The sequence below is a fragment of the Coturnix japonica genome, chromosome 8 (genome assembly GCF_001577835.2).
Source record: "Coturnix japonica isolate 7356 chromosome 8, Coturnix japonica 2.1, whole genome shotgun sequence".
Classification (NCBI taxonomy): Eukaryota; Metazoa; Chordata; class Aves; order Galliformes; family Phasianidae; genus Coturnix; species Coturnix japonica.
The window spans coordinates 337,000-349,944 of record NC_029523.1 but is presented as its reverse complement, the minus strand read 5'-3'; the positions used below and the strand labels follow the sequence as shown (position 1 = coordinate 349,944).

The 12,945-nt window shown below is 35.5% G+C and overlaps 1 long non-coding RNA gene across 1 annotated transcript in view; it reads left to right on the top strand.

The window, feature by feature from the left end:
• LOC107317083 overlaps positions 1 to 12,407 on the top strand; it is a 183,757-nt gene extending 171,350 nt beyond the window's left edge. The window contains exons 4-5 of the long non-coding RNA XR_001556731.1: positions 6,338 to 6,473; positions 12,197 to 12,407. This is a non-coding gene — a long non-coding RNA (uncharacterized LOC107317083). The remainder of the gene's footprint in view (positions 1 to 6,337; positions 6,474 to 12,196) is intronic.
• Positions 12,408 to 12,945: the final 538 nt, after the last annotated feature.

Below are 12,945 nucleotides of genomic sequence, written 5' to 3'. Positions count from 1 at the left end.
ATGGAAAGGGACAAAGAGTTGAAGAATGCAGCCTGTGCAAAATATCAAATTTATTAATAAATATTGTTAATTTCCTGTGCTGTTTTATGACTGCACAACTTTATCCACTACTTCATGAAGAATGCTGTATGAGGCAGATACAATCAGAGAAATCGTAAGATCTGTTTCATTTATATGAGTGTAATGCTGCTATGTTTTGTGGAGAAACATTAAAGCATGATTGATATAATTAGGGAGATGAATGAGCTTGTGAAACTTAAGCCACTGTGTTAATCTATTTAAAGCAAACACTCCTAGCATAAAGAACAGAGCACTGGAAATTTTCACATTATGGACATGCAACAAACAAACAAACAAACAAACTAGCCACAGAGCTAGCAAATAGGATGGCTGTTATGAGATTGTGTATCAGTGGCCTTAACCCATTCAATCCAATGATCTTGTAGCCATTATTGTCACTGTTTATCTTTGCATGTCTTTATGAGTACACCACAGAGGTTAAAACCCATACGGCACACTGTAAGAGTGGCTGTGCAAGTGATGCTTTCAGTGAAGTAACCATTCTCCATAACCACCTATGATCAGCAGTAAGCAATATTTGCTCTTGGATGATATGATTAATCCGTTTATTTTTTCCTATTAATTGCTCATGAGCACTTTATTTAGGTTACATGGTCAGTGAAACAAAGCTAAAACTTTAATGGGTTCTCTTGTCATTATATTGTCTTTCTGGGTTACAGTTGCCATAATGTATGACAAATGTACTTTTAAGATTGCTCCTAAACAAAGATATCACTACCATACTAATGTGTGTTGAAAACATTCTGCTGGGCAGAATGTCTGTGCTTGTCTTCTACTCTAGTGTTACATGATATTGCTAATGGGATTTATCAGATTATTACTTACTTACCTTGGAAAGAAGAGATATTGCTGTGTGATTCTATAAGGGTGGTTTCCAGTCCAGCGTGCATGTGCTCACCAGCTTTGTCCTCAGCTGTAAAATACTGCCAAGAGCAGCCAGGAAGGGTATCTGTCCATAGAGAGTGTAGCAAGTATCAGAACAAAAAGTTTTGTTTGTGTGCTGCAAATGTGAAGGGCTATTTGGAACTGAATGGAAAAGCCTGGCTCTGTTATCCACAGGAAGATTCATGGTAGTCTCTCACATTTTTTCATGCAAATTCCTTGCAATGATCAATCCTCCAAAGAGCAAAGAACAGGAAAAACGTTGCATTCACACACTGCTGCTCTGCTCTGAGCCAGCAGCCATGCAATTGAATGGGCATATGAAAACGTGTAGATCTCTGAAAGTGCAAAGGAACCAAACTGAAGTCAGGTGTAGAACCAGAAGAACTTCCTGCTTTTAAAGGCAGCTACTTAAATACTTGTTGCGTAGTATTTTCTTCACTTGTTCTTGAATAATATTTCAGAAATAATGAATTCTCTCAATTAAAAAATAAAAAAAAAAGAAGAAAAAAAGAAAGGTTAAGGAAAAAAAAAAGGAAACAAAGTGATTCAAGTAAATTCTTATTGTTTACAGAGGTTTAGGTCAAATTCTATTATGTTAGAAGTTGCTTTAGCATGGGGTTTTTTGTGTTTGTCTGCATGTTTGTTTGCATATTGCTAACAGATATACAGCAATTTAGAATTTTCTTTTAATGAATCCTTAACCAGATTCCCCCTATGGTGGATTTGTTGTCAGTTGTAGTTTCTGTGTTTTGAGCATTTTCTGAACGCACTGAATTTTCATCTATTTATGACCCCCCAGTACTGAATTAAATGATCCATTGAATTCATCCAGCTGTTAGCCAGACTCCTTTGAAATCTAAAGCCTATGAACTAATTATTCTCTACTCACTGTTGAAGTTAGTGAGCCCACAAATCTGTTGACTGCTCCCAGTGGCCAGTATTTTAAGGTGTAACCAGCATGGATGCCAGCCATGTTTCTTTTTCTGTCATTAGGAGCTAGTATTGCTGCGGTAGGCATCATGATAGGGCATTCACAAAACTTTTTGATTCTTTGGAAACAGTTTTTTACATATATAATTAAATTCTTCTGTCTTCCAAAACAAAGACTCTAATTACTCAGTATACTTGTGGATAACTTAATAATAATGTAATGGTAAATACATTGTTTTGCTAAAGGTCTTCAAAGAACTTGCAGAAACAGAAACAAATTCCCATTTAAACTGGATGAAAAATTTTTCTTATTTTTGTTATGCATTTTTGAAGTAACCTTACTTCTCAGAATAAACGTACTGCAATGACTGTTTGGAATGAAAGACTCAATGGGACTTAAATTTGAGAAGTCATCTCCCCTTATTTGGACATCTGTGAAACATGAGCAAGGATCTTTTCAAGCTCATTTCTGCTTTCACAGTGTTTTGACTTTTATTATTTTGATTTCACTGCCATTTTGGCAGTATTCTTGTCTACTTGTTCCTGACATGTGTTACATGTATTACATTGTTTACTCCCCATTTTCCCATTTTCTGCCTCCGCATCTCCTTTAGCTTTAATTTCTCACTACTTCTGCAAAATCTAATATATCCAAGTACTTGTTTTATAAATCTACTGCAATTCCTTGTGCTTTTTGGGCTGCTTAGAGTTTTTCTGTGTGGTTTAAGAAAAAAAAAAAAAAAGGTTTACCTAATCTGCATTTCTCTCGGCTCCTATCTCTTGGCTTTTACCATTTCCACTGAGGCAGAAAAGCAAAGCTAATTTAGATAAAAAGTATAGTGTAGAAAACAAGGATCTCTTTTGTTACTGTGGGTGTTCTCAGGGTCTGTCCAGTCCTTTGTAATTTTGAATCCTAAAATTTTGGCCAGGGATTACAATCTATTCATGCATATCTTTTGATTTTGAGCATAATTCTATGTGGATAAGTAAGGTGTCATGTCCTGTCTGTAAGGGGGGGGGGGGGGGGAAGAGGTGACCAGGAAGTGTGTTTCACTGGTCCATAAAATAATGTTTTAGTTTTTTTCTTTCTTACAGCAAACTTTATAACTACATTAATTCATAGAATTAATTCTAATTTTTTTCTTCCATCTTCAAGTGTAGTAAGACCCATGTCTTTCATTATCATCCTTTGTTCTATCTTTCTTAACTGTTAAAAAGGTTAAGTATTCCACAACACTTTAACAAGTAAATGATCAACTCGATGGTGATAAACATGAGTGCAAGGAAAATTCTTTAGTTTCTGACGTGTGCCATAATGAATGATGTCATAAGAGTACCAAAGTTTCTCAGAGATATGCTTCTAATTATAAGGAGCTAGGAGATACAGTTCAGTGGTTTTCTGTGGGTATGGCAAAAGGGAGGATGGTTGGACTAGATGATCTTACAGGTTTTTTCCAAACTTGTGATTCTATGATTAAGCCTCAAGTGAAGGTTTTGCAGCACTCAACAAGCCTCAGGCAGCAGGAAAATTTTGGAGACCCCAAGTACTGAAGAAGACCTAAAAGGCAATGTCAGTAATCTTTGCTACTGACAAATTAACTGTAGTAATCTACATTAGAATAGTTTTAAGGGCAATAATAGAGCACATCTTAAAAAAAACCCACAAACTTTACGCTAAGAATATGCACTTTCAAACATATAATAAAAGCTTGATAGTACTGAGTGAAAAAAGTGTGAAAATATGCAATTTCTCTTGTTTAGATCATAGCAGTACTTACTGAGAAATGATTATAAGACTCGAAAATTAATAATCTATTAAGTAACTGAAGGCAAATTAAATGCAAATGAAACTCCTCAAATGAATGCATAACGCTTACTGCATTGAGGTTTCAAAACACATTTGTGATGCTGAGTAGAATAAAATCAAACTTATGTTTCAGGCACTGTGAATATGCAAATGTCATCATCTATTTCTTTTTATGCTCTCCTGGTTTTTGTTCTTTGTTTTGCAAATATGGTAATTGTAATGCAATTGTATTAGAATTGGGAGAAATCATCAAAATTCATCCAAGAAACGCATGCTTCTTCCAAAGATATTTTGCTCAAAAATGTACGGGGGATTTGGAGTTTTAAGCTATTGGTTTTAAAGTGAATCATGCTGCTTTCTTATATTCTGCTATAGCATGAATGACATCAGAAATATTTACACATTCTTATGAGAATATGGAGGGGAAAAAAACAAAAAGTACTAAGTGTACAACCTTTTTTTTTTTTTTTTTCCTTTTTTAATGAAATAGGTCACTAGTAACTTTTGCAGGTAAGTAAATCTTTTGTGAATTGGATGCCTGTATATCCATTTTTATTTTTCCCCTTTCAGTATTTTATTTCAAGAATCCTCTCCAGTACTGTACTGAGTTTGTTCCAAAAACCAGCACACCTGGCAAAACATTTTAATGTAATGCTTGACGTGTCTTTGAAATTTGAATAATTGATACCATCACAAATTCTGGGTAAATGAAATGCTAACAACACCATGCTAATGACTTGCTGTCCATATAGCTCATAAAGGTTAGTGATTCACATTTAATTAGGAAAGGACTTTTGGTAGAGATTAGTGAAAGCTGAATATTTTGCCTTATTGCTGGAGCAATAAAGCCTCTCATATTTAAAAAATAACAATAATAAAAATCCTTAGTAGAGTTTTATGAAATTGTCCAGAGACATACATGATATAAATAAACCAAGATCTAGGAAAAACAAAACAAAAAGCAACAGGGAATATATCAGAGGCAGGAATAAAAAATGCTTACTCAAAGAATGCTTACTTGCTTCTGTGGTGCTGAGGTGCAGGAAGCTGGAAGCACAGGGCTGGAGGAGCGCCATTGCATAGAGCTGGGAAGGGGTAAACTGAGAGGCAAAATGCAACTTTTAGTATCAGAATCTTCTTTCTAGGTTGACTGGAGAATACTGAGTTTGCATTAAATTATGGCTTGACTGTTAACTGTGTATGTGAGACACTTCCATAACAAACACTGGCTGCCTTGGGTTTTGTGAAAATGTTCTTATATATCTGGTTCAGTTTGTTCTTGAGGATACTTTTTATGTCATCTGCTGAGTGTATTTGGGGTTCTTTGTCTTTTAAATTTTTTGCTTAAATTAAAGAGTAATTATTTACATTTTCCTAAATCTAGCTTTGAGTGCTCACAAGGAAAGAAGTGAACACACGTGAGAGGAACTGAGGTTCTTAATTGTGGGAAATATGCTTATAAAATATGAATTAAAAGATTGAACATTTTATTTTTCAAGAAGAAAACCAAGTGACAGATTTTTCTAGCTGTACTTTTATCTGCTCAGCTGCTTAAAATGTTTGTACTCTTTTAATAAATGAACTAGAATGGATTCGTCAAAAGGTTTAAGATGGTCTGCAAGTTCTATTTAACGTTCTGTCACATGCAAAGTACTTACTATAAGGAAGGAGACAGACTTTTTACTCAGTCTGACAGTGATAGGACAGGGGACAATGATTTTAAACTAAAAGAGAGGAAGTTTAGATTAAATGTCAGAGAGAAATTTTTCAGAGAGTGATGAAGCACTGAAACATGTCCAGAGAGGCTGTGGATACACTGTCCCTGGAGGTGTTCAATGCCAGTTTGGATGGGGCCCTACCCAAGACATTCTACCACACGTGGAGCAAAGCAGTACAGTCATAAATTTGACCTAGCCTTCATAATGCAATAAGATAAATGTTGTGAAGGATAATATTGCATATATTAATATGCTTTTGTTATTAACGTCTTTAGATACACTCTGAAATGATCTGTGTCTGAGGACGTCTCTCGTTTAGTGTATTGCTAGTGTATTGTGTGAAATTACTGCACACTAATAAGGTACTACATTGCCTATTAAAATGTTCTCTATGTACCTGTCAGTTCTTTATCTGTCCATGAAGTACCATCAGAAAAAAAAGATCCACTGTTCTTTTCCCATTCAATATAATCTATGAAGAGATGATGTGTGCAGAAATGTTTGTGTCTGTGTACACACAGTACATTGGCATCTGTGTGGGGCATGACAATCGGAGATGGTTGTTCACACTTCAGCTGCTTAGTATAAACTGATTGCAATACAATAAAATATGCCTACCATCTTCAGTAGAAAGCTGGTCTGTCATATACTGATATCTTGCTAATAGGTTGTGTATGGCATGTATTCATAAAAAAGTATAAGCACTGTTTAAAAAATGACATCCCATATTACTGGAAATGCTAAGTGATGCAACATCAGTTTTGAACTAAGTTAGACTTTATCATCATTTATAATTAATATGAATTTCTCTCAAACTCTGCTTCGAGCATCTCCTAGGTGTTTATATTGCAAAAAGATAAAACACATAGATGTATGTTCCTGCCTAATAAATCTCTTTCATGTGTTTCACTTGCAGAGAAAAGAGTAGCCTGACCTTGGAAAAAGGCTCTAATCTAGTGTCTTCATAGAGATGAGGAAGCAGCTTTGACAAGTGGAAGTTAAGCCCTGGATGGTCCCGGACTATCTAGCCATTGCTTAATCTTCTTAATATGGTAAGACAAATCCCATTCTTCATTTTTATATTAACATATTTCAATTTTGTTACAATTTTTAACTCTTCAGCAGTGCTGTATGAGCTTAGATAAAATGCCAGGCAGGCACACATGATAGTAAAAAAGGAACTCAGCTCAGCAAGCTCAGAAGTTTCAGACAGCTTATTTTGAATATCTGTGAGTAAGGAAAAATTAAGGCATTGAGCAAGCCCACATAACTACTGCAGAGACAATATAATAAGAAATGTAAGGTGAGAATTAATTAATATTAACAACAAAGTACATTTATACAGGGTAGAACTTGCTGTCAAATAGGATTCCTAAAAGGGTATGGACTTAACAAACATCCACTTAATGTTACCTGTATCATCAGCAAGTTGCATAGTTTTGAGAGCAGAATATCCAGTTAAGTTTGACTTTTGTGAGTGACTGTGTGTTATTATAGTCTGTTACAGTGAAGAGAGAGTGACCAAAGTTATCAGTTTGAAAACTATTTGTGAAAGTGCAGCTCTCTTCCTTCCCTCATCTCTCCATTCCATTCCTTTCCTTTCTCTTTCTCTCTCTCTTTCTCTCCCTCTCTCTCTCTCTCCCTCATTGTTACTCGGTATTTGAATAAGTTCTCAGCCAGTGGCTGTTACATATGCCCTTAAATGTGTTAGATGGTAACTGAATCTCAGTTGAAATTGGTCAGGTTAAATGAGGTACAAATAATAATCTTGATAATCCATACCTTTATTTTTTAGAAGAATTGTTATATATTTTACTCTTCTGAACTTTTGCACTTATTTTGCAAGCATAGGGAAAGTGAGTCTACAGTATTTGCTCAGTGCATGTTGTAGGTAGCCAAGGTTTGTGATTTGAGCTCTAGTGTTGTCCCTGTATGTCCTCTTCTGTGACTGCTGCCATTAGATAATTAGTTATGAGGTACAGAGTACTGATTGATTAAATATATTTGAATACTCAAAGGTAAAGTTGACTCTCAAGAGTTAAAACATGATTTTGTGTAACTGAGTGACATATGAAATTCAATTTTGGTAAACAGGTGGTAGTGCATGTAGCTAGAGATGCATTTTGACTTAGTTGTTACCATTCAGGAGGGAAATTTTAAAGTCATTCTGCTTTGTTCAATAAAACTGATGTCCAAACACTAGTTGAGTAGGAAATCACAGTTTTACAGAACATCCAGGAAAAAGAACAAATGAATGCAATCCTTCTACAGTCTTGGTGGCACTGTTATCTTCAGCATTACAGGCAAGGCTGGTAAAAGTCCCCTAAAGCCACAAAGAGCAAGAACAGAAATACTTTCATGCTTTACTTACTTGTTGAACGCCAATAAAATCACTGTAAACATTCTCCTTGAAAGAGGGGATTAGAATTGTGATAAAGAACGAAAAAATGACAAATGTTGTAGACAAGGCAGCATATTTTACTACTTTATATAATGCAAGGATGAAGGTGTTCCAAGGAAAATAATCATTCAGCAGATTTGAAACCAACAAAAGAAAATATCTTTATCATAAATGCAAAATTAAATTTTTGAACTCTCTGTCTAAAAGTATAATAAAGATCTGAAATGTGAACAGGCTTAAATGGGTTCTGTTTACTTTGTGCAGTAATAAATTTTGTGAATTTAAAATATATTCAATCTTCATCTACTAAAATCTCTTCCTCAGGACTTCTCAAAGTTTCTGTCTGATAGAATATACTGTTTTCATTTTTCTCTTTTCCTATGGTATTTCCCAACACTGGATCTCTGTTCAAACAATATGTGAATGTTACAATCTTAAAACGTTTGCAAATAAGATCAATTTTATTACTGTAAATGGTTTCTTGGTGCGGTGTGATATTCATTTATTTGCATGTGTTTGTACTCTGATCTTCTGAAATGCACCCCCAAGATATCTATACTGAAATGTGTTGTGCCTTAAAAGAATTAACTGATGGTACATGTGCTTTCTCAATATGTTCATCCATGTGAGCTTTGCTGTACGGTATTTTTGGCAGTCATGGGTGATAGAGTAAGGACAGAACTACAGGTGCAAATTCGGTTTTGTTACTCTTTGACTATTATTTGCTGGTTCATTGTTGTTGTTTTTCCAAGGAATTTGTTTCTGTTATTATAGTTGCACCAGTTGCCATCTTGAGCAGTTAACTCTGGACTAACAATTTTATGTTAATTAAAATTAAAACCGGGAAATGATAGCACAAAGCTGCTCTTTTCCTGCTGGGGCTCTCATTCCTCTTCCAGTGTTCTGCATGTCGCTCCCTTGGAAGGAGATGATATTTACCCCTTATGTGCAACAAGGTATTTCTTTTCCTGTGAAGAAGCAATCAAAATGATTTGACAGAATGTGCACTGCTAGCGATATTTGGAGAATAAATGTGGTGTAGCCTGTGTTTTACTCTATTTGGCTATTAATTTTAAGGTCACCTAATCATTTCAAGGCTGTGATTTTTTTATTCTTTGGATTTTTTTAACATATAATAGGCATTGTGTAAACAACAAATAGCAGAAGTTTGTGGATATGAGTCAGCTGCCTCAGTCTTTAGTACTGGTTTTCCTGTCAAAAAGGGTCTCAGTGATTGGAGAAACAACAAAAAAAAAACAACCAAAAAACAAACCAAAACAGAGGTAAAGTAAGTTCCCTGAATTTTTAATTTGGCTGAGAGATCGACTACACTGTCAGCAAATTCTACAAAGGGTTTTGTTTTTTTTGTAAGAGGGGGAGAAACGTATTTCAGGAAATAAAATAATTTGTGTTCCTTAAAACCTATGCTTTCTACTTTGGCTTAAATTTTACTTAGCTGTCATGCCTTCTTCCATAGCAAAAAAGCCTTGAAAGCTGAGAATAGTGCAGCTGGTCCCTGGCTGGCTGATTGCTAGGGGACATCATAATTAAAGTCTTCTTCATTATGTGTTACTGTGTCCTTAGAAAGGATCAGATGTGAGGCTGGATATTCACAATCAATGAAATCATCAGCAAACAATGGGCAGTGAATACAAATTCTTTGGAGAATGGCCTGTTTTTGAGATAGGTAATGGCAGGCAGAAGTAGTGTTCTGGAAAAGCTGGACTTTGCTTTGGATTTGCAATAGTTTGGGCACTCTGCCTCTGACAGTAGACTCAGATCTTGGAATTTCTGCCAGTCATCTGCCATTCAATGTGATGATATCCAGTCATCATTTTTGCCAAGTCCTGCAGATCTCTTTGTTTTACTCTATGCACCATGATTTATGCCAAGTTGAAAAGCCACCATGAGAAAGAAAACATAAAAAAAGTATCCTTAATACTGCGAAATATTCACTGGGGTCTTCTAAATCGCACCTCATTTTGGCTTGATGCAAATGGCCGAAAAGCTAATGGATGTGAAGTGAGATGAAGTCTGGTGACATGTATGTAGAGTAAATAATCTGAAACACTATAGCTTCATCGATAGATGAAGTGAAATGTTGCACTGACGCAAAGTATTTGACAGTATTCCAACTATGGTATTTCAATCTGGCATAAATCTGATTGAAATTAGCTTATAATTTAAATTTCAGTAGTTTACATTTCAAAGACATCTGTAAGTGCAGATCTGTGCCCTTGGCCCTCCTATGTCTTTTTGTGGGTCCCCAGCAATGCCTAGGAAACACAGGTATTTCTGCATATGTTTATTTTATTCTTCCCTGGGTCTTTTCAGTCTCAGCTATTTCTTACATCTGACATATGATAGAGAACTTCTTGTGACAGAAGATAGGCCAGTTAAATCACACAGTGCATCTCTCAGGACATTTGGATGAAGAGGTGGTTTTACTGTAAACTTAGGAGATATTGTCTTTTGCTGAGAAAGCAAGTGAGCATAGCACTCTACACAAACAGGTGTTGATATTTTTATGGTGTTTGTTAATGGAATATTTTACATCTATTTTATAAATAAAGAATGTGTGATCACAGTCTCAGAAATATTTCAGTACCTGTTCTGGAGCTCAGTAAAATAAAAGCTGCAGTGTTTTCATCTTACTTGAAGTGGTATATCCAGATCATCCTGAAAACCAATCTGGTAGAATCTTTATGATTCTATTAACAGTTGTGACACTGTGCGAGGAGGCTGGAGGGAGCTGTTTTTAATGTATTCAGATTCAGTTCTGGATTCTCGGAACTAAAACATTTTTTTCTTCTTGAAGTTGTTTGCACATTTGAGAATGTGTGTTTGTCAAAGTCTTGGCTATCTTTAGCTTGCTTTTGATGATTCCAAGCTGAAGACAACTGGATTGAGCAAGGACTGGAGAATTAAACAATGATTCAAGCCCCTGTGATGTAAAACTATGCTCAAACATGCCGTTTCTTTTGAGAACAGAATATGACTTTATTATTATACTGAATACAATTTTGTATGCTAAAACAAAGAAACTGAAAACAAAACAAAACAAAAAAACCCTCCTCTTCATTAAAAAGAAAATCCATGGAAGAAATCCTGTTGGCATTTCAGGCACAGACTAACTGAAAAAATGCTTTTATGTACAGATTCATACCACCAGCTTTCTGTCCAGCAGGTGACTTTCTACATTAAAAGGTTTGACGATGTGGAGATTGTAATAGGATGAATAACCTTGATAAAACACTTTGATTCTTATCTTTGAAAATTTTTCCCTATTACATTTGCCTTTGCTGCTGCTGCTGCAGTTAAGGGGATGTGAGTGTTCCCATTGTAAACTCCTTTTATGGGGTTTTATGACTTCATGGTAAAAAAAAAATAAAATAAAATAGCTTTTGTCTGAAATACAGCAGATTTTTTCTTTTTTTAAATAACTCTCTGTTCAGTTAAACAGGGAATGTTAACTTGAAAAAAGCATTTATTGTAAATGAAAGACCAATCTTCAGCCAAGTAATATAAGCACAGATTAATAAAAATGACAGTATTTAAAAAATCCAATTTTGTTTTCACAGTTAAGGTTGTTTGTTTGATTACCCTTTTTGCATTGCGCTTTGCTTAGACAGAGAAAATCGATGAAGTTAGTTTCAGTGTGCTGGTAATCATTTTCTCTCTCATAGTAGCACAGTATTTAAGATGCCATAGCTGAAAACTAAGTTTGATGAAAAACAACTGCATGTATTGGAATTTTCTGAAAAGTTACAATGTTCTATCTGCCATTTTTGGTTGCATCAGTGTGACACAACCCAGCAGCATTCACCTGCTCAGTTCCGACTTCCACCCCCTTGTGAGTCTTGCAGCAGAGACGTTCTAAGATGCTATCAGCAGTTGTTTGCTTTGTCCCAGGTCTGAGGGCTGCTTTCACAAACCAGATCCAGAAGATAAACGAGCAGTGAATTCAGAAGCATGAGCTTCATTCCCTGCCCTCCATGTCTCATTTCTTTTCAAGTCTGGGCAGTTCATTTATTGTTGGGGGTTTATGTGACAACGCACCTGGCTTGTTTGTGCAGTTTTGACTTTTGGGTTCATGTTCTAAGCAGTGGCTTTACTTTTATGTAGCTTAAGAGAAAATAGGTTGTAATGGAAATGTCAGTCACTGCTGTCACAGCAGTCTCAGTGCTGTAACAAGTAACCTTCTGGGCAGAGCTCTGAGTTCAAAGTTAACAGGTTTTATTTGGGATACTTAACAGAAACTGGTGATGCTTCCTTTCAATTTGTAGGCTTTGAAAGAGTTTTTGTCAGTGGATGCAGGACTAGCTGAGACATCAGGTACTGCAAGTAATTTAACTTTTTTTTTCCTACTGTAAGAATTCAGGACTCAAGAAAAGAGGTAGCAGTTGAGGGGGCCAGAGACAGCTATGAGCCATACAGGGCCGTCTGATAGAGCCACATTTTGCAACAGGTGAGCATTTGGTCTTGCATTTAACGTGGGAGGAAACCAAATCATTTTTTGTCCGTTGGTGGAAAGAAAATAAGAACAAAGATCTACTTTTCACTACACTGTAGCTCAGGTCTTCAATTTTCTGCATGGTGGTTATTTGTGTCTGTGTACTAGTTTATACCAAGTATGTGCTTTCAAATGCAGGAATGAGCACTGAGTAATGTCTTACTAAGTATCTTGTTCTTTGTTATCCTGTATTTCCATGTATTAGTCAAACAAATAACTACTGCTGTGTAATTTGGTTAAGAAGGTTATACTGAAGTTATTGAAGACTACCTTTCTCTTTGGATGAAGTCCTGCCAAAAGGCAGCAGGGGTAGTATGAGGGAAATGTATGCCCTTGCAAAAAGAATTTAATACAACATGAAAATTGTTTTACTATTGTTGTTTGAAAACAGAAACTGTTAGATTTGACTGTGAAGCATCTTTTAATGTGCAAATGCTTTAAGAAGAGATTTGCAATGCCTATCAGTTATTGTAAACTGCCTTCATTTGAAACTTGTAGACTGAATATATTACTTCTTTAATTTAAAATGCTAGGCAAAATTGTTTTATTTTGTATTAAGAATTATTGCATTAATTTTGGAACCATACAAAGAAGATATGAAAGCTTTAAT